The sequence below is a fragment of the Mirounga leonina genome, unplaced genomic scaffold (assembly GCF_011800145.1).
Source record: "Mirounga leonina isolate KUSES-001 unplaced genomic scaffold, KU_Mleo_1.0 Mir_129, whole genome shotgun sequence".
NCBI lineage: Eukaryota > Metazoa > Chordata > Mammalia > Carnivora > Phocidae > Mirounga > Mirounga leonina.
This window is the reverse complement of record NW_023270323.1, coordinates 23,161,249-23,184,100: the sequence shown is the minus strand read 5'-3', so window position 1 is coordinate 23,184,100 and position 22,852 is coordinate 23,161,249. Positions and strand designations below refer to the sequence as shown.

Below are 22,852 nucleotides of genomic sequence, written 5' to 3'. Positions count from 1 at the left end.
CTTTCTTTCTTTCTTTCTTTCTTTCTTTCTTTCTTTCTTTCTTTCTTTCTTTCTTTCTTTCTTTTCTTTCTTTCTTTCTTCTTTTTCTCTCTTTTCCTTCCCCTTTCCCTTTTCTTCTTTTTGCCTGATTTTACTGATGAGAGCTAGCAGTGCAAAGTTGATTAGAAGTGGTAAGATAAACATTCTTTTCTTGTTCAGAAGAAAGCATTCAATTTATCACTGTAGGGTTTTCATGTATATTGTTTATCAGGTTGAGGAAGTTCCTTTCTGTTCTTAGTTTTACAAGACTTTTTATCAAGCCTGGATTTTGTATTTCTCAAATGCTTTTTCTGTGTTTATTGAAATGATCATATCTTTTTGTCCTCTCAGGCTGTTATTACAATGATTACATTAATTGGCTTTAGATATTAAAATTGCTTTACATTCCTGGGATAAACTCCACTTGGTCATGATGTATTATCCATTTTGCATATTATTGTTTTTGATTTGATAACATTTTGTTAAGATGTTTTTCATGTATATTTATGAGATAAATTTGAGGTTTTCTTTTTCTATAATGTCATTTTCTGGTTTGGGTATAAGTAATGTGGTCCTCACAGAGTGATTTTGGAGGTATTTCCTCCTCATCAATTTTCTGGAAGAGTTTGTGTAGAATTGGTATTATTTCTTGCTTAAATGTTTGGTAGAATTTTCCAATGAAGCTATATGGGCCTAGTGTTTTCTTTGTGAGAAGGTTTTTAACTAGAAATTCAATTTCTTTAATAGCTACAGAATTATTTAGGTTCTCTATTTCTTCTTGAATGAGTTTTGTGTAGTTTGTGTATTTTAAAGAATTTGTCCATTTTATGCCCTCTTCCAGCTCTGGTAATATTATTTGTTCTGAAATCTATTTTGTCTGATAGTTATGTGACTACCCCAGCTTTCTTTTGATTAGTGTTAGCATGGTGTTTGTTTGTTTGTTTGTTTTTTCCCATCCTTTTCTTTTTAACTTATATGTTAACATAGTTTGGTCTTGTGTTTTATCAAATCTTACAATCTCTCATTTTAGATTATTTAGACCATTTATAATGAGATTATTGATGTCTTTGGATTTATATTGTCTTACTATTTTTTTTCCATTTGTCCCATCTGTTCTTTCTTCCCATTTTCTTATTTTTCTGTTTTAGAACAGTTGTTCAATTTTTATTCCATTTTATTGCTTTCATTGGCTTTTTAGCTAGGACTCTTCATTATTTGCAATAAAGAGATACAGAGTTTTAGTTGTTAATTTAATGTTTATATTACATATCTTTAATTTATCACATTCCACCTTCAAATGATACTGCTTGCTTTATTTATTTATTTATTTATTTATTTATTTATTTATTATTTATCTTGAGAAGTTTTGTATCTATATGCATCAAGGATATTGGCCTTTAGTTTTCTTTTCTTGTAGTGTTCTTATCTGGCTCTGGAATCAGAGTGATGTTGACCTTGTAAAATGAGTTTGGGAGTGTTCCCTTCTCCTCAGGTCTGGTAGAATTCACCAGTGAAGCCATCTGGTCCCTGGCTTTTCTTTGCTGGGTAGTTTTGATTATTCATTCAATTTCCTTCTTAATAATTGGTCTGTTAAGATTTTCTATTCCTTCATGAATCAGTCTTCACAGGTTGTTTCTTTCTAAGGATTTATCCATTTCTCCTAGGTTACCCAATTTGTTGGTGTGTAATTATTAACTACTAATCGTATATAATTATTAATAATAGTTTCTTATGATTTTTAGTTTCTGGGTTATCATTTGTAATGTCTCCCCTTTCATATATGGTTTTATTTATTTGAGTCTTCTCTCTTTATCTTACTCTAGCTAGAGGTTTGTCAATTTTGTTTATCTTTTCAAAAACTAGCTCTTACTTTTTTATTGATCTTTTCTATTGTTTTTCTGGTCTGTATTTTATTTTATTTTATTTTAAAGATTTTATTTATTTATTTGACAGAGAGAGTCACAGTGAGAGAGGGAACACAAGCAGGGGGAGTGGCAGAGGGAGAAGCAGGCTCCCCATGGAAAAGGGAGCCCGACTTGGGGCTCGATCCCAGGACCCTGGGATCATGACCTGAGCCGAAGGCAGACGCTTAACAACTGAGCCACCCAGGCGCCCCTGGTCTGTATTTTATTTATTTCTGCACTGATCTTTGTTAATTCCTTCTTTGGCTAACCTTGGGCTTAGTTCTTATTTTTCTAGTTCCCTTGAGTTAGGTTATTTGTGATCTTTCTTTTTTTTTTTCTTAATGTAGACATTTATCACTATGAATTTCCCTCTTACAAGTGTTTTAGCTACATACCATAACTTTTGCTGTGCTGTGTTTCCATTTTCACTTGCTTTAAGATATTTTTAAATTTCTCTTTTGATTTCTTTTTTTGAACCATTGGTAGTTCAGGAGTGTATTGTTTAATTTCTATTTTCCAGTTTTCTCCTGTTACTGATTTCTTGTTTCATAATGTTGTGGTCAAAAAAGAGGCTTGATATGATTTTACTCTTCTTAAGTTTGTTAAGACTTGTTTTGTGGCCTAGGACAAAGTTCCATATGCGCTTGAGAAAAATGTGTATTCTGCTGCTATTGGATACAATGTTGTGTAGGTCTGCTAGGCCTATCTGTTCTATAGTGTAGCTCAAGTCTGATGTTCCTTTGTTGATTTTGTCAAGATGATCTACCCATTGTTGAAAATGGGAGCTTGAGTCCACTACTATTTTGTATTGCTGTCTATTTGTCCCTTCATATCTGTTAATGTTTGCTTTATATATTTAGGTACTCCAATGTTGGGTGCAGGGCAATTGCAAGGTTGTGGGGAGGATGGCAGCCCCAGTTTTGTGGAAGGACACAGTAGTTTCTTTGTGGGAGGGAGGTACAGCAACATTTCCCTTTCTGGGAGGTCCCTGGCTACTGTGGCTGTTTGTCACCTCGATGAAAAAGATATGGGTGTCCTATGTGGACCAGGACACTGGAGTCTGTGTTGATGAACACTAAAAAGCTGCAGAGAGTTCATAGCTGTTGCAAGGACTGCTGAGATAATCAGCTTGAATTGCTTCTGATAAGAAATTTACTCTCATCTTTATCTTTAGTCTCCTTTATGTGATAGTCTTTTTCCTCTGGCTGCTTTTTTTTTTTTTTTATTCTTATGTTAATCCCCATACATTACATCATTAGTTTTAGATGAAGTGTTCCATGATTCATTGTTTGTGCATAACACCCAGTGCTCCATGCAGAATGTGCCCTCCTCAATACCCACCACCAGGCTAACCCATCCTCCCACCCCCCTCCCTTCTAGAACCCTCAGTTTGTTTTTCAGAGTCCATCGTCTCTCATGGTTCGTCTACCCCTCTGATTTCCCCCGCTTCATTCTTCCCCTCCCGCTACCTTCTTCTTCTTCTTTTTTTTTTCTTAACATATATTGCATTATTTGTTTCAGAGGTACAGATCTGAGATTCAACAGTCTTGCACAATTCACAGCGCTTACCAGAGCACATACCCTCCCCAGTGTCTATCACCCAGTCACCCCATCCCTCCCACCCCACCCCCCACTCCAACAACACCCAGTTTGTTTCCTGCAATTAAGAATTCCTCATATCAGTGAGATCATATGATACATGTCTTTCTCTGTTTGACTTATTTCACTCAACATAATACCCTCCAGTTCCATCCACGTCGTTGCAAATGGCAAGATCTCATTCCTTTTGATGGCTGCATAATATTCCATTGTAGATATATACCACATCTTCTTTATCCATTCATCTGTCGATGGACATCTTGGCTCTTTCCACAGTTTGGCTATTGTGGACATTGCTGCTATAAACATCGGGGTGCACATACCCCTTCGGATCCCTACTTTTGTATCTTTGGGGTAAATACCCAGTAGTGCAATTGCTGGATCATATGGTAGCTCTATTTTCAACTTTTTGAGGAACCTCCATACAGTTTTCCAGAGTGGCTGCACCAGCTTGCATTCCCACCAACAGTGTAGGAGGGTTCCCCTTTCTCCGCATCCCCGCCAACATCTGTCGTTTCCTGACTTGTTAATTTTAGCCATTCTAACTGGTGTGAGGTGGTATCTCATTGAGGTTTTGATTTGGATTTCCCTGATGCTGAGCGATATTGAGCACTTTTTCATGTGTCTGTTGGCCATTTGGATGTCTTCTTTGGAAAAATGTCTGTTCATGTCTTCTGCCCATTTCTTGATTGGATTCTTTGTTCTTTGGGTGTTGAGTTTGATGAGTTCTTTATAGATTTTGGATACTAGCCCTTTATCTGATATGTCATTTGCAAATATCTTCTCCCATTCTGTCTGTTGTCTTTTGGTTTTGTTGACTGTTTCCTTTGCTTTGCAAAAGCTTTTTATCTTGATGAAGTCCCAATAGTTCATTTTTGCCCTTGCTTCCCTTGCCTTTGGCGATGTTTCTAGGAAGAAGTTGTTTCGGCTGAGGTCAAAGAGGTTGCTGCTTGTGTTCTCCTTTAGGATGTTGATGGACTCCTGTCTCACATTGAGGTCTTTCAACCATTTGGAGTCTATTTTTGTGTGTGGTGTAAGGAAATGGTCCAGTTTCATTCTTCTGCATGTGGCTATCCAATTTTCCCAACACCATTTGTTGAAGAGACTGTCTTTGTTCCATTGGACATTCTTTCCTGCTTTGTCGAAGATTAGTTGACCATAGAGTTGAGGGTCCATTTCTGGGCTCTCTATTCTGTTCCATTGATCTATGTGTCTGTTTTTGTGCCAGTACCATGCTGTCTTGATGATGACAGCTTTGTAACAGAGCTGGAAGTCTGGAATTGTGATGCCGCCGGCTTTGCTTTTCTTTTTCAACATTCCTCTGGCTATGCGGGGTCTTTTCTGGTTCCATACAAATTTTAGGATTATTTGTTCCATTTCTTTGAAAAAAGTGGATGGTATTTTGATGGGGATTGCATTGAATGTGTAGATTGCTCTAGGTAGCATAGACATCTTCACAATATTTGTTCTTCCAATCCATGAGCATGGAACGTTTTTCCATTTCTTTGTGTCTTCCTCAATTTCTTTCATGAGTATTTTATAGTTTTCTGAGTACAGATCCTTTGTCTCTTTGGTTAGATTTATTCCTAGGTATCTTATGGTTTTGGGTGCAATTGTAAATGGGATCGACTCCTTAATTTCTCTTTCTTCTGTCTTGTTGTTGGTGTATAGGAACTGACCTCTGTGCATTGATTTTATATCCTGCCACTTGACTGAATTCCTGTATGAGTTCTAGCAGTTTTGGGGTGGAGTCTTTTGGGTTTTCCACATAAAGTGTCATATCATCTGCAAAGAGTGAGAGTTTGACTTCTTCTTTGCCAATTTGGATGCCTTTGATTTCTTTTTGTTGTCTGATTGCTGTGGCTAGGACTTCCAATACTATGTTGAATAGCAGTGGTGATAGTGGACATCCCTGCCGCGTTCCTGACCTTAGGGGAAAAGCTCTCAGTTTTTCCCCATTGAGAATAATATTCGCTGTAGGTTTTTCATAGATGGCTTTTATGATATTGAGGTATGTACCCTCTATCCCTATACTCTGAAAAGTTTTGATCAAGAAAGGATGCTGTACTTTGTCAAAATCTTTTTCTGCATCTATTGAGAGGATCATATGATTCTTGTTCTTTCTTTTGTTAATGTATTGTATCACATTGATTGATTTGCGGATGTTGAACCAACCTTGCAGCCCAGGGATAAATCCCACGTGGTCATGGTGAATAATCCTTTTAATGTACTGTTGGATCCTATTGGCTAGTATTTTGGTGAGAATTTTTGCATCCATGTTCATCAGGGATATTGGTCTGTAATTCTCCTTTTTGATGGGGTCTTTGTCTGGTTTTGGGATCAAGGTAATGCTGGCCTCATAAAATGAGTTTGGACGTTTTCCTTCCATTTCTATTTTTTGGAACAGTTTCAGAAGAATAGGTATTAATTCTTCTTGAAATGTTTGGTAGAATTCCCCTGGGAAGCCATCTGGCCCTGGGCTTTTGTTTTTTGGGAGATTTTTGATGACTGCTTCAATTTCCTTAGTGGTTATAGGTCTGTTCATGTTTTCTATTTCATCCTGGTTCAGTTTTGGTAGTTGATACATCTCTAGGAAGGCATCCATCTCTTCCAGGTTATCTAATTTGCTGGCATAGAGTTGCTCATAATATGTTCTTATAATTGTTTGTATTTCTTTGGTGTTGGTTGTGATCTCTCCTCTTTCATTCATGATTTTGTTGATTTGGGTCATTTCTCTTCTCTTTTTGATAAGTCTGGCCAGGGGTTTATCAATCTTGTTAATTCTTTCAAAGAACCAGCTCCTAGTTTCGTTGATCTGTTCTACTGTTCTTTTAGTTTCTATTTCATTGATTTCTGCTCTGATCTTTATGATTTCTCTTCTCCTGCTGGGTTTAGGCTTTATTTGCTGCTCTTTCTCCAGCTCCTTTAGGTGTAGGGTTAGGTTGTGTACTTGAGACCTTTCTTGTTTCTTGAGAAAGGCTTGTATTGCTATATACTTTCCTCTTAGGACTGCCTTTGCTGCATCCCAAAGATTTTGAACAGTTGTGTTTTCATTTTCATTGGTTTCCATGTATTTTTTTAATTCTTCTTTAATTTCCTGGTTGACCCATTCATTCTTCAGTAGGATGCTCTTTAGCCTCCATGTATTTGAGTTCTTTCCGACTTTCCTCTTGTGATTGAGTTCTAGTTTCAAAGCATTGTGGTCTGAAAATAGGCAGGGAATGATCCTTATCTTTTGGTACCAGTTGAGACCTGATTTATGACCTAGGATGTGATCTATTCTGGAGAATGTTCCATGGGCACTAGAGAAGAATGTGTATTCCGTTGCTTTGGGGTGGAATGTTCTGAATATGTCTGTGAAGTCCATTTGGTCCAGTGTGTCATTTAAAGTCTTTATTTCCTTGTTGATCTTTTGCTTAGACGATCTGTCCATTTCAGTGAGGGGGATGTTAAAGTCCCCCACTATTATTGTATTGTTGTCGATGTGTTTCTTTGCTTTTGTTATTAATTGCCTTATATAATTGGCTGCTCCCATGTTAGGGGCATAGATATTTACAGTTGTTAGATCTTCTTGTTGGATAGATCCTTTAAGTATGATATAATGTCCTTCCTCATCTCTTATTACAGTCTTTGGTTTAAAATCTAATTTGTCTGATATAAGGATTGCCACCCCAGCTTTCTTTTGGTGTCCATTAGCATGGTCAATGGTTTTACACCCCCTCACTTTCAATCTGGGGGTGTCTTTGGTTCTAAAATGAGTCTCTTGCAGACAGCATATCGATGGGTCTTGTTTTTTAATCCAGTCTGTTAGCCTGTGTCTTTTGATTGGGGCATTTAGCCCATTTACATTCAGGGTAACTATTGAAAGATAGGAATTTAGTGCCATTGTATTGCCTGTAAGGTGACTGTTACCGTATATTGTCTGTGTTCCTTTCTGGTCTATGTTGCTTTTAGGCTCTCTCTTTGCTTAGAGGACCCCTTTCAAGATTTCCTGTAGGGCTGGTTTTGTGTTTGCAAATTCCTTTAGTTTTTGTTTGTCCTGGAAGCTTTTTATCTCTCCTTCAATTTTCAATGACAGCCTAGCTGGATATAGTATTCTTGGCTGCATATTTTTCTCATTTAGTGCTCTGAATATATCCTGCCAGTCCTTTCTGGCCTGCCAGGTCTCTGTGGATAGGTCTGTTGCCAATCTAATGTTTCTACCCTTGTAGGTTACATATCTCTTCTCCCGAGCTGCTTTCATGATTTTCTCTTTGTCTATGAGACTCGTAAGTTTTACTATTAGATGTCGGGGTGTTGACCTATTTTTATTGATTTTGAGAGGGGTTTTCTGTGCTTCCTGGATTTTCATGCCTGTTCCTTTCCCCAAATTAGGGAAGTTCTCTGCTATAATTTGCTCCATTATACCTTCTGCCCCTCTCTCTCTTTCTTCTTCTTCTGGGATCCCAATTATTCTAATGTTGTTTCGTCTTATGGTACCGCTTATCTCTCGAATTCTGCCCTCGTGATCCAGTAATTGTTTATCTCTCTTTTTCTCAGCTTCTTTATTTTCCATCATTTCATCTTCTATATTACTGATTCTCTCTTCTGCCTCATTTATTCTAGCAGTTAGCGCCCCCATTTTTGATTGCACCTCATTAATAGCCTTTTTGAGTTCTACTTGGTTGGATTTTAGCTCTTTTACTTCTCCAGAAAGGGTTTCTCTAATAACTTCCATATTTTTTTCAAGCCCAGCTAGTATCTTTAAAGTGATGATTCTGAACTCTAGATCTGACATCGTACTAATGTCCGTATTGAGTAGGTCCCTGGCAGTCGGTACTACCTCTTGTTCTTTTTGTTGAGGTGATTTTTTCCATCTTGTCATTTTGTGCAGAGGAGAATAGATTAATGAGAGAACAAAATGCTAGCAGAGTAACCACGTCCACAGAAAATATACTCTAAACAAATCAGAAAAGACCTGAAGCAGTGGGATTAGAAAGGGAAAGAGAGAAAAAAGAAAAAGAAACAAAAGAAAAAGATAAAGATAAAAACAAAGACAAACAAAACAAAACAACAACAACAACAACAAAAACCAGAATGTGATCAGATATGATCAGGCTGGTATATAGATCAGTGGCACACACTAGATTTGGGGTGTATTTTGGTCTTTTAGAAGAAAGTGCCTCCCAAAATTTTAAAGAAAGAAAAACTTATATATGTACAAAAATAAGGGTTGATATGATGAAGGGATGGAATATGACTGTAAAAATGGAAAGTATAAAAAATTTTACAAAAGGAATTGATAAGAAGTTGTTTGAAAAAAGAAAGAAGAGGATTTAAAAAAAGAAAAAAGAAAAAGAAAAAAAAAGGGAGAGGATGTGATCAGGCAGGGGAATAGAAAACACCATATACTAGAGATTTAGAGTATATTTTAATCTGTTAGAAGAAACTATCTCAAAATTTTAAAGAGAGAACAACTTATATATATAAGCCAAAAATATGGGTAACTACTATGAAGGGATAGAATATGACTCTAAAAATGAAAAATAAAAATGTTTTTTTTAAAAAAAGGGATTGATAAGATGTTGGTTGAAAAAGGGAAAAAGAAAAATTCAAAAAGAAATAAAAAGACAAAAAGACAGTTAAAAAAAATTAACTTTAAAAGACTAAAGAATCATGGTAAAAAAGCCATGAATTCTATGTGCAGTATTCCCCTAGCGCTGGAGTTCTGCCGTTCTCATTGATCGGTAAACTTGGTCTTGCCTGGCTGTTCTCGCTGATCTTCTGGGGAGGGGCCTGTTGCCGTGGTTTCCAAATGTCTCTGCCGGAGGCAGAATTGCCCCGCCCTTGCCCCCTCCCGGCTAAGTAATCTGCTCGGGTTTGCTCTCCGGGGCTTTTGTTCCCTGCGAGCTTTCCGTACAGCTTTGGAGGCGGAGAGGAAAATGGCGGCCTCCCAATCTCCGCCCCGGAGGAGCCGAGAACTCGGGGCCCCGCTCCTCAGTGAGCCCCCAGAGAAAAGCCGCCAGTCACTCCCGTCTCCCCGGTCTCCGGCCGCACTCCGTGCTCGCCCGGCCTGTGACCGCGCGTTTCTATCTCTGGCACCCGACCCCATGTGGAGTCTCCAAACCCAGCAGATCCCTGCGGTGCACTCCCGCGCGGCTCCTCCGGGGGAAGGAAGGTGAGTCTCCCCGGATCTGCCGCTTGTTGGGTCCCTGCTGGAGGAGCAGTGGCCCGACTGTGCCGCGGATCATGGTTTATGGCCACCCCGAGCTGAGAGCCCGCGCCTGGGCTCCGCCTCTGCAGCTGGCTTCCCTGCTCCGATACCTGGGAGCTCTGCTGCACTCAGGCACCTCCGGTCTTTCTGTGACCCCGAGGGTCCTGAGACCACACTGTCCCGGAGGGTTCCACCCCCCGCTTAGCCACCAGAGTGACGTCCCTCGGCGGAGCAGACTTTTAAAAGTTCCAATTTTGTGCTCCGCGGCTCTATCACTTGCCAGAAGCGGCCGACGGAGGCCCCTCCCCCGCCGCCTATCCTCCCGAATATCGCCTCGGATTCACTTCTCCGCACGTCCTACCTTCCAGAAAGTGGTCGCTTTTCTGATGAGAGAGTTGCTGCTCTTCTTTTCTTCAGTCTCCTGTTGAGTTTGTAGGTGTTCAGAATGGTTTGATCCCTATCCAGCTGAATTCCTGAGAGGAGATGAAATCCAGGTCTCCTACTTTTCCGCCATCTTGCTCCGCCCCCTCCTCTGGCTGCTTTTAAGATTTGCTTATTATTACTAGTTCTAAGAAATTTTGCTGCTAACCTGTGTTAGATAGGACCAGAACAACATTTAGTCCATGATGAAATAATACCCACCACTAAGGCAAGATTCTTCTTAGTATCCGATATGATGTCTTCTAAAATTTAAGTATATAGAAATATAAAAAATATAAATATAAAATATAAAGTTTTCCACTCTGGCTGTTGGGAACAGGCACTATCCTAGTCCCTATGTGAACTATGAATACTGTTTTCTCTAATCCTTTTGGGTGGTTCTCCCCCCAGCCTCAGGTAGCTTCTTCACACACATGTGCTAATGAATACTTACCTGAATATTCAAGAGGCACTCTCTGCAGATCTCTAGAATTCTTTCTCCATATAGTTCTTTCCTTCCCAGTACTATGCCTGCCACTTCTAGCCTACTTGACTTCCTCAGACTCCCAGGTCCTTCTCAACTCAGGGTTATTCTTCCCTGCTTTGCAGCCTGAAAACTTTCTTGAGTAAGCTGGGACTATGGTATAGCTTACCTTATTTCTTCTCATTTGACAGGGGATAAATGTCTTTCATTGACTGAAAACCAGTATCTTGAAAGCCATTGTTTTATAAATATTATCTATTTTTCTAGTTATTTCAGGCAGAAGGGTAAATCTAATCCTGTTTACTCATCTTGACCAGAAGCAAAAGTCCAGAGTGGTGTTTTTTATAAAGGGAAAATCTTTTCATATTGTGCTACTTGTAAAACCTGTTAATGGCTTCTCAATGTTCTTAGAATAAAGTCCATAATCCTCAACAAGGTCTTCAAAATCTGGCTGCTTCTAGGTTATCTTGTGCCCTTACTCTCCCCTTACTCTTTTTGTTCTGGTTGCTCAAACTCAGTGGACACTTCTGCCCCTCCTTCCCCAGCTTTTACCCCATACTTTGTGTGCCCCCTTTGCCTAGCTAACGCATACCTATAAATCAGTTTGTCTTGAATGCCACTTTTTTCAGCAAAACTGTCTTTGGCTTCTTTCACTAAGTTATGTTTTAATGATTGCCCCCATAGGCTGAGAGATCAACATTAAGGAGATACTCTCTAATTTATCAGGGTATTATGTTAAATAATTTCTGAGGATCTTTCCAATTATAAATGTCCATGATTAGATACAATGTATGTTCTTTAAAAACAAATATATCATTTTGAAAACTATCTTACTTATTAAGATTACAGTATTTTTTAAAATATTTTATTTATTTATTTGAGAGAGAGAGAGAGGGATAGAGAGAGAGAGACAGTGCTGAGCACAAGCAGGGAGAGAGGCAGAGGTAGAGGGAGAAGCAGACAACCTGCTGAACTGGGAGCCCAACGTGAGGCTCAATCCCAGGACATGGGGCTCAGTCCCAGGACATGGGGCTTGATCCCGGGACCTGGAGATCATGACCTGAACTGAAGGCAGACGTGTAACCATCTGAGCCACCTAGACACCCCAATATTTTATTAAATTTAATTGTAGAAGTGTTGAATGGGATTTGGTAGCATTTAACTTCTCAGGAAGGCTTCTTTGAATGAAGTTATACATTGCCATACCCAATGCACCTCACCAACAATTTGTTATTATTTCAAATTCAGTATATTGATTAATATTATCAGCACCAGAGAGGTAATATAAAATCAATCTCATTCCTCAAGAAAGCTAAGATTTATTTAGTAAAATAGGGCTCAAATATGGGAAACAACAAGGAATTGACCAAATAATTATAAGATAATAACTAAATGCATATTAAGTTGTATATTCTATAAGTCCTGCCCTTGCTACTCTAAGAGTGCAAAGGATTAGGGCAGGTTAGGTAGAGACATCAGCCACTCAAATTTAAGGTGGAAAAGGTACTCCAGAGGTAGTAAGTATCAAGTAGATTAGTTAATTATCTGGAATAGCTAGAAGAAAAAAAGGTGAAAAGTAAGTATAAAGCATGGCCCAAGAAAAAAGGTTGATAAAACAATCTGTTGTCAAATACAAAGAATAAACATTAAGCCAAAAGCTAGAAGACAAGTCAGAGGTCATGAATTATGTCAACACAAGAATACAGTGGGAGAAAGAAGCAAGATGACAATGAAGCTAGAAGATTTAGTACTTCTGATGTGAAAGGGCTATATTACCTGAAGCTCCCTATTAGTTACCAGAGAAGTATACTCGTTATTAAAGCTTAATTGTTATTGGGTATGGGTCACAAGCTGAATATGTGAGGGGCCTCAATTAAAGGAAGCTGGTTGGAGGGATTTTCCTTCTGACCCTGCATAAACACCTAGGCTTTCTTTCTCAAGGAAGGGAAGACTTTCCCAGGGTTTTCCCTGATAGATATCAATTCTCTTTGGTAGGATGTTCTAGTCCACCTATGTGCCTTACATCAGTCATTTATGGCCATGGCCCCAGGCATTTGTCTACTCTGATCTGTTCACTGTGGTATATATATATTTTTAAAGATTTTATTTATTTATTTGACAGAGAGAGACACAGCCAGAGAGGGAACACAAGCAGGGGGAGTGGGAGAGGGAGAAGCAGGCTTCCTGCGGAGCAGGGAGCCCGATGTGGGGCTCGATCCCAGGACCCTGGGATCATGACCTGAGCCGAAGGCAGACACTTAACAACTGAGCCACCCAGGCGCCCCTGTTCACTGTGATATTTTGTACACAACTCCTTGGTTCCTAATCTGCACCCATTCATTCCATAGTCCATCTAACCTCTGACTGTGGCTCCATTCCCAGTTCTCCTGTCCTTTGAACTAGACTTTGGTATTTGGTTTCCTCTTTCTGATTCTTGGCTTGCTCTCAAAAGTGTGTTCTAATGATCATTCCCACTTCAAACGACTTCATTATTCTATAGGGACTCAACCCCTGTTTCTGTAGGAAACATAACCGTCATTTTTGGTCATGGAGCAGTGTCTCAACCAAAACCACTGGACCTTACACGGGAGGTCCACATCAGTGGTTGTTCAGATGTGTTTTTCTCTACTAAGTACTGTCTCCACCAGATGAAGTACCAAGGCTAGCTATAATAATGGCAAAGTCCAGATCATTTCCTACTGTGTGTTTTGGCTCCTTGTCTCTGGCAGTTGGGGTAAGTTGCAAAGCATTGGGTTTAGAGGGGAGTTCTAGTGTCATGTGTATAGGGATTAGTGAAAATGAATTTTGAATGCAAGAATGGTAAACCTGGAAGTAGAAGGCTCCTACTTTATAGTCAGAAATCTTGTTCTTATATAGGCTAGAAAGTAGTGATGGGTGGTACATATCTATTATGAAGAGCCACAGAGTCTCTTCTCTGTATTGTCTTTCTTAGTGTTCAAAACTGTCAACTTAGGCATTTGTTTCTTTAACAGATCCTTATTGAATGCTTACTATATATGTATTAGGCTCTGGATTAGAATACAATGGTGAACAAAAATAAACATGGTCCTTACTGTTACCCAGCTTACAAGCTAAGTGGGGGAAAGACATTATACATCAACCCAAAATTATGTAATATAATGATAAATATAATATGATAATGTAATGATCCATATAACCAAATATAAATATAATACTAATTAATGAGAATAACTAATAATTATTAATTAATTAAAATAATTAATGAAAAACTGTATGTTAAATGTTATAGGGAAGAAAGAGAGTATAATAGTGCTTTCCTGAGAAATTACGGTTGATCTGAGATCATAAGGGGAAATAGGAGATAACTAGATAAAGAATGGATAAAGTATGCCTACCCTAATTCCTTCTGATAAAAGGAATTACTATGGCTTCAAGTAGTTGAAAGATGGCTATTGCGGCCATTGTGTCAGAAAGCTATGAACAGCATGTTGCCAAATGAGTCTAAGAAACAGGTAAAGGCCAATCATAGAAGGCCATTGTAAGGCTTTCTGTCTTTACTCAAAGATAGGATGCCACTGAAGTGTGTTAAGCAAGAAAGTTCTGTGATCGGTGTTTTGACAAGATCATCCTAGTTGCTTATGTGGAAGAGGCCAAAAGATGTAGGAAGACTAGTCAGAATGCTTATTTAGTAGATTCAGGCAAGATGTAATGCTGGTTTAGACTACTATGTTAGTAGTAGAGGTAGCTGAAAGTGGTTAGATTCAAGATATATTTTGAAATCACTTTTAGAAGATGATCTTATCTCCTATTTCATTAGGAGAATAGAAGTCATTAGACAAAAACTCTCATTTACCTGCCAAAAACATGCACTTGAGAGGGGCCTAGGGGAACTGTTATCTTCAAGGGAGATCCAGATTTGAGTTAAAGAGCAGGGACTTATCTGAAGAAGGAAATGAAAAGTGTTATGGTGATGATGGTGAAGAGGATGAATGACCATACAATTTGTCACGTAATGGAAGCATGAGAGAAAGGTATGGGGAATTTCTTTGAGGGGGACAGACAGTGGGAAGTAGCCAGAGGATTTGACTTAGGTGGTCATAGACATAGAAATTGGCAACCCATCCGTTAGAAGGTCTGGCTGTAGAAACTGAAGACTCACATGCTACAGGGCCTGAGTGGTGGTGGATATGAAAACCACAGAAGCCTTGTATCAGGAGATGTCCATAACTCCTCTGGGTTGTTTTGGATTTCTTCCAGGAATTGAGTTGAGGCAAAGGTTATGGTGATGCTAGGCATAGAAGAAAGCAGTGGACATGAAATCCATATTTATTGAAGAAGGGGTATATAAAAATCGTTAAAGGCCAGTTTCTCTGTTGTAAGATGGATGACATAGTCATATTCTTTATTTGATATGTAGCCACAGAAGTTTTCTTTCTGTGTCTGGTTAGTCACTCCTTTTAACCTCTATCTGCGGATAGTGAGTAGGAGAGGCATGAACTAAAACATTGAAGAATTTAAGGGATGCACTCTAGAAACACAAGACTAGTCACTGTACATGGTCTCACTGTAAATTATCAGGTAGTTTATGGAGAGGAAACACCTTTTCAATCAGCAAGGCAGCAGGCTCTGAAGCAGAATACGATCAGATGTAAAGAATACTTTGTGCCCCATCTTGGTAGAAGCACTAAGAATTGTACTAAATCTATATGAAAGGGAAGGGCTAGGACAAACTTTTTTTTTAAGATTTATTTATTTTAGGGGGAGGAGGGGCAGAAGGAGAGAGTGTCTTAAGCAGACTCCACACTCAGTGTAGAACCCAGGCAGGGCTCGATCTCATGCCCCTGAGATCTGCAATACCCAGGCACCCCTAGGACAAACCCTTTTTAATGAGCTCTGAGGAATCAGGGTGTAAGTTTTCCCAGGGCATCCTGAGCCTGCTTTGCTTCTAGATGCAAATCTTATAAATAGTGCTATGCATCAGAAAGTTTTGTCAGAAAAAGGATTACTAGACATCCTCATGGGTCATGTTCAGGGGCTTGAATGGACCTCAGTATCCAACCAGGCCACATTGTCTGGGCTTCATGTTAGTGCAAGCAACACCTTGATTCTTCAGGACTGCTTCCAGTAATTCTACAACTCCTTCAGATGCTGCTTGGTCCATGTGTCAGCCTCCTCTCACCCACTGATGAAGCTTTCCACTTCTAGCTGTGGTTGTAGGGCCATGTCAGTCTTTGAGCAAAGACTCTCAGGCATGAATAAACTTGTACATCGATAAATTTATAGATTCCTCTTGTCTTATATGAACCTGACATATATATGATATGGAGTTGACTTTCAAGAAGAATATGACACCTGCACCTGACATATGCTTAGCTCTCTTGTCATTTGTGCCGTTCCTTGTTAAGAACATCAGGGAGGAGTTTTAAGACCTCTCAAGTAGGTGTATCCAGGTCTTAGAGGCAGTGCTTATAGGAAACATGTCCAGTCCCGTATATTGTGTAATTAACTATTGCCATCAACAGCTTTCTCTAGAAATATGTGCATAGACAGAGTACACCTTAATCTTAGGTACCCATATGGCAGGGATTCCTCCGTGGAGATGATGGAGGGCTCTCTTTATGAGAGGCGGAGATGGAAGGCAGGATATGGTCGAGATTGAGGTGAAGAAGCTCTTCCATTCCTGAAAGATAATTACCTTTTGTAGACCCTAATATCATATCTAGTTGCTCTAACTTACTTGGCTAGAAAGGATATCATTCAGGATTCTGTCAGGATAACAAAACCACTATAAAATTTATAAGAATAAGGAATTTATTAAACGTGAAGGGAGCCTGTGGAAATGAAAGTCTAGAAGACAAGAGTTAGAGACTCAAAAAAATCATCATCGATCTGTACTTTCTAAATACTTGCCTGGTGGACAAGTCAAAGCTTGAAGGGAAAAGCAAGAAACCAAGCCCTTCAGAAAGCCAAAGCACAACAATGAGGGTAAGGTCCATGGAAATTGCTGGTTCTGGGAAGTTATTGCCTTCGTGTAGCTACTGCCTCAATGGGTCCACAGGCAAGCACCTGGTGGAGGGCCTGGAGTCACAGTTGGCCAGCAGAACCAGCAGCTGGGAAGATGAGCTATATGCAGGGGAGGACAAGTTGGGAATTGCCAATACTCTGTCTTTTTTGTCACCATGTCTGACTGCTGTGACCTTCTAAGGGTAATGACTTCTGTTTCACTTTTGCCTCCCAAATCTCATGTGGTTCCTCTTTTGGTCAACTTGTACCACAGAGGGAAAAGAACTTTGGGAAATGTAGTTTTCAGCATTGTCTAAATTCACATGACAAAATCCAGCACAGACATTCAAACCCAAAGCTCTCAAAGATACATTTACTGGAGTTTCCTCAGAGATGGTATGGTAGTGCTAGGACCACAAAACCCAGGCAATCATACAAGGCTACATTTTTTGATATATCTAGATCATGGAGAATCAAAAAGGTCCAATGGCTAACAAGAATTACCCAATACTTAAATTGCTCCAAGTGGGTCTGAAGACCATCTTCCTGATAATGTTCTCTTAAATATGGATTAGATTTCACGTTCCCTCTGAGTTGGTCTAAGGTCTTGGGGTTGGACATTGTCATACCAGCACAGATTTGCAGTTGCAATAGTTCCTGGCAGAATTGGGGTTTCTCAGTCTTCTCTTAAAGAGTACCAGGGTGCCAGCAAAGAAGCAAAGAGGGTTGAGAGGTTGTCATAGATATTTCATCTATGGAATTCTAGGGGACATATAGGTCTTCTAAGAGTGGATTACATTCCTTTTTTGTTTTTGGGTTTGAGCCACAGACGCAAACTGGATCATGCAGTCAACTATTTATTCACAATTAATATCTGCTTCCTATTTCAAAAACACCATTTAATAGGACAGATGTGTGTGTTTATATCTATCTATCATCTATCTATTATCTATCTATCTATCTATCTATCTATCTATCCATCCATCTATCTATCTATCTATTATCTATCTATCTCCCTATCTGTCTATCTATCTATCTATCTCCTCAAGAATGAGAGCATCACGTAAAATACTTGTCCTGTGCATGGCCTATGGGAATGCTAGATAAGATTCAGGTGAAGTTCAGTGTCTAAGTACTCCAGAAGTTCACAGCATTGTGTATCTCTGATTAGTTGATGACAATAGCCCTCTAACAGCAAATGCCTATCTAACATATGTTCCTGGACATATTCTCCCAAAATATTCTAGCTAAATTTGGAGCTCAGTACAAACTCAGCTTCTTCTTTTTCCTCTCTTCCATAGTCCTCCTCTTCACTTGTCTATTTACACTGGAAATTCATCTTTCTCCTGAAAAGGAGGTCATGGCTACTAGGAAGTATGATAAGATGGCTATGTATAAAGTCTGATGAAGATTTTGTTGGGTTTGGTCAGGTTTTTTGAATAAGCAGTCCAGGCTATCTTATCCCAATGTAGTGACACTCTGATATACCACCTGGATCCCCTGTCAGTGAAGGATTGAGGCCTCAGCTGCTGAAGGAACTATCTATAAATAGCCTTCAAAGATGGCCTCAGTTACAGAGAGCCACAGGGAAGTCCTATACCCAATAGCTGATTGATGTGGGGTATAAAGGCCTTGACATCTGAGAGGCCATTCTAACTCCAAAGGTTCCAATGGGGTTGGTTGGGACTGTTGCTTGATTTCTTCCTTTCCGCACTCCTGCTTCCTTTTCCTCTCTTCCACAAATGTCAATCCCATGGGTACTCCTTTGTCCCATGAATACTCCCTATGCACTAAACTCAATCTGAGACTATTTCTAGGAATCCAACAGGCAACACCTGTATAGTTGTGAGTCTTTCTTGGGGTTATGCTTGGAAAGACAGATGAATATTTCTTCTTTCAGTATGTCTCCCCTCATATACTAACCTTGTGGTGAGGTTATGGTTTAAAGATATATTGCCAAAGTAAAAAAAAAAAAACAAGAAACAAAACCCAAAAAAGTGCTATTAGAGTTTAGAAGAAAGAAAGCAATCAGTGGTGATCAAGGAGAGCTCAAGCTATAAAGAAAAGCTTTGCAAGGACCATGGTATATATCTGGCCTTTGAAAGATAGTAGATCATGTCATGATCCTGTTCTCACTTTTCTCCTCCAATCTATTCTCCAATCTGTAGTCATTTATTTTCAAACCCAAATAACATCATATTGCCTTTCCTCCTCCTCCTCCTCTTCTTCTTCTTTAAAGATTTTATTTATTTGAGAGAGAGTGCCTGTGCACAAATGAGGGGGAGGGGCAGAGGGAGAGGGAGAAGCAGACTCCCTGCTGAGCAGGAAGCCTGAGCAGGGTGGGGGAGGTAGGGAACTTCGATCCCAGGACCCTGGGATCATGACCTGAGCTGAAGGCAGATGCTTAACCAACTGAGCCTCCTGGGTGCCCCGCCTTTCCTCTTAAAGTCCCCAAATTGCTTCTCATTATTGTTAGTATAAAGTTGAAATTCTCTTAAAGAATATGGACCTGGATATTAACGTCTAGATCTGGATCTTGCAGCCTCCCCTACTCTGTCCTCATCTCTCATTACTCAGGTCTACTGAATTTCATTCAGTTTCTCCAAAATACCGTGTTAATGTACTTCTGGGCCTTCTCACATATAGCTCTCCTTGCCTAGACCACTCTGTGCTATCACCAAGGTCACTCCAACTTATATTTCAGGATTCACCTTCAATGTCACTTCCTCTGGAAAACCTTTCCTGACAATGTAGTTGCTTTGTTTGGCCCTGCCATAACACCCCATACTCCCCCCGGAATGGCACTTATCCAATTTTGTTTCAATTCTTTGATTTTCTTAAACACTATGCACTCCCTAATGACACCTAATGTTTCTTGAGGGCTTACTAGGTGTCAGGAACGGTTGTACGCACTCGACACATATTATTTCCTATAATCTTTACAATAAACTTATGATACTATATGATCCTCTTTTTACAGATAAGAAACCAGAGGCAAATGGAGGTTAAAGAATCGCACAGGAGGTGGCATTTTAGCTTGTATTTGACTTGGTCTATCTGATTCTGGAGCCTGTGCCCACCACTACATTGTGGCTTGATGCCTGCCCCATGGTAGGCACTCAACAAATATTTACTGAATGCATGAATTTAATAGGCCCAACCAGGAGAAAAGAAGGGCACTGAGGACTATTGGGAATAAAGTGGCAAAGTTAGTTCCAGAGTATGGAAAGTCTAGGACCCTGAGAAGTAGTTTAGACTGGGGGTGGTTGGAAATAGGGATTCATTGTTGAAAACACTTTTTAAGACGAGATTACATTGGCAACAGTTTGCGCAACTTCTATTCTGTGCCTTCTACCTCAACCTTCAACTTGAAGTTAGAACATTTAGAAAAAGGCATGATGAAACATTAATGGAAAAACTATGTAATAGTGCGTAAAATCTAAAGGCTGATGTTTTGTTTCCTTCAACTGAAGGTCATATACATTTAAGAAAGTATATTTTTCAGATAGTTTATGGCATGATTATTAATATTTTATATTTTAAAAACAAATAGATTTAAAAAAAATCACTTCCTACAGGATGTTTAGGAGCAAGTCATATCTTTTTGAGAATTTAAATTACATGTTATTACCAAAGCTGTTTGTATGTGTATATTTTTGACAGATTTCTCTTATTAAAACATTTTTTTTCAATTAGGATTTTAAAGTTCGTGTTAAATCCAAAATAATAAAATCAACTGTGACTATCTATAACTTTTAATACCTTCTGTTGGTTCCATGTTCACAAGGCAAATAAGACTTTTTTGTTGTTGCAAACAAAGCCATGTATTGGCCAAGTGTCTTAACTAGAAAACTTCGCTGTAATCTCTAAGTGTGAAATTCCACCTTTAAGTATGTTTGCTGAGGGTGGTGAAGACTTAAAAATCATTGTCCTCCAAAGTAATCTGACTGCATTAGGTGAATACCGGATCTTTAAACATGGTCATGGGGCTTACCCAGGAGTAGTGTAAGCATCATAGCATTCCATTGCTTTCTCCACCCTGTCCCCACCCCTCCCTTTTTTACATATATTACACTAAGAGTGAGAAATTATAACAATATCTCCTTACTACAATAATATATTAAGTGCCTTAATTATTTTAGAGCCATTATCCCAGGGTCTTCTGTTCTAAATTTTTTTCACTGTTTCCCCACTCAGGTACTACATTACTGATGAACATTGTGGCAATCTAGAGAAACACATAAGAGTTTTAGTGAAACAGACAAGACCAGACTAACAGGAAAAGACTTGTCTTTGCATAGTTGAAAGGCTCTTTTTGTTGCCCTGGGCAGTATATATCTAAATCTATACATTCCTGTTTTTAGAATTTGGGAATACAAGGGTTGGAAGACACACGAAATCATACCTTACACTTGCAGAATGTCTAAGTGTGATTGGAATCTAATACAGTATTTATTATTGGGAATGATAGAGAGCCTTGCATTGTAGAAGTACAAACAGTAGTCATATACAAATAATATAAGAAATATAGTTTATGTTTCATTTATATGTTATAAAAAGTTATATGAATATAATTGTAAATTCTATTTTCATTCTCCCTTGCTCCCTCTCTTCTTCTCTCCTTCCATCCATTTATCTCTGTTGAGTTGATTAGGGATTAAGTAACAGAGAATTTACTGTACTTTGAGGAACATTATCCTTAACATGTTTTAATATGTATAATTATTAATTTTAAGATTCCCTTAGACTACTGAGATGCAAACCAAAATGCAAAAGAATTTAAGTGTCTAAAATATTATGTAATATATAATATAATGTGACATAATAAATGTGTTATGATATAATATGTATTCAGAAAAAGAAACCCAGAAAGACCCAATCTAAATAAATCACTTTTGAGGGTTTCGTGGAGAGCACTTCCAAAAGATAGGCAGTCATTCTCTGGAACAACTGAAATCGAAGCCCATGCTACTGCAATTGTGAGAGACAGGTCAAACGTATTAAAACATAATGAACAAAGAGAACAGACAGAAGTTTTGAATATGAGCTTCAATGAAAATTCACAAAGGAAGTTTTGATTTTGGGCATTGATTTGCAACTGAGCTGCTTCTTTCAGGGGCAAGTCTAGGTAGTAGATGGTACAATGTGAGACTGCAGGGATTTATTCATTAATTAAGGATGGTTGATAAATTCCCTAAGCAATACTGGAGAGGAAAACTAGCTATATGTAATCATTTATTTTAATATATGACAAACCAGGTATTTATAAACAGTGGAGAAGTGAATGAGGAAGATTTTATCAAAAAGGTAAAAGTTAAAATGTATTAAATGACCAGAACAGAATTTGAAGAGGTTTATAAAACACAGAAGAATATATCTGGATATTTTATTTTTATTTTTATTTATTTTTTATTTTTAAAGATTTATTTATTTATTTATTTTGACAGAGAGAGACACAGCGAGAGAGGGAACACAAGCAGGGGGAGTGGGAGAGGGAGAAGCAGGCTTCCCACAGAGCAGGGAGCCCGATGCGGGGCTCGATCCCAGGACCCTGGGATCATGACCTGAGCCGAAGGCAGACGCTTAACGACTGAGCCACCCAGGTGCCCTATATCTGGATATTTTAAATTAAAACAACAAATTGGGAAATTTCAGCCTCTATGTTGACAGAAACAGTATCTATATCTTATAAAGAGTTCAGTGAAAGTGATAAGCTAAATATCAAGTTCTCAAAAAAATGAACAAAAAATGTGATTTGATTTAATGAGAAAAAATTAATAATGAAACATGCAAAAGTGACCAGTTTCAGTAGTAATTAAAAATGCAATTTGGGAGCCTGGGTGGCTCAGTTGGTTAAGCGCCCAACTCTTGATCTCAGTGCAGGTCTTGATCTCAGGGTCACTAGTTCAAGCCCCATGCTGGGCTCCATGCTAGGCATGGAGCCTACCTCAAAAAAATGCAGTTTAAAATAGCAACATATTCTAGTTTTATTCCTATTAACGTAGTAAAATTTCAGAGAAATTTAATTGACTAATGTTGAGATTATTTTGAAATTGCTGTATTTTGCTGGTATCAGGATAAACTGCTCAAACCATTTTGTGTAGTAATTAGGTAGTAATATAAAAAGTTACATAATGTCTTCTCTTTTTTATTTTCTAATACTCATAGGAATTTGTTCTTTTGAAAAATTCCAAGGAAGAAGAAAATGACATGCATTATAATTTCATAGGATGGGGAAGGGAAAACTAC

At 38.7% G+C, this 22,852-nt stretch overlaps 1 protein-coding gene across 9 annotated transcripts in view; it reads left to right on the top strand.

Annotated features, from left to right (window-relative positions):
• ALB (albumin) overlaps positions 1-22,852 on the top strand; it is a 134,360-nt gene that overhangs the window by 19,521 nt on the left and 91,987 nt on the right. The window contains exon 1 of one of the 9 annotated variants that reach the window (XM_035004831.1): positions 19,495-19,714. The exons of the other annotated variants lie outside the window; for them this stretch is intronic. The gene's annotated coding sequence lies outside the window, so the exon portion shown is untranslated. Of the gene's footprint in view, positions 1-19,494; positions 19,715-22,852 lie in introns of those variants that run through there. 9 annotated transcript variants of the gene reach the window in all.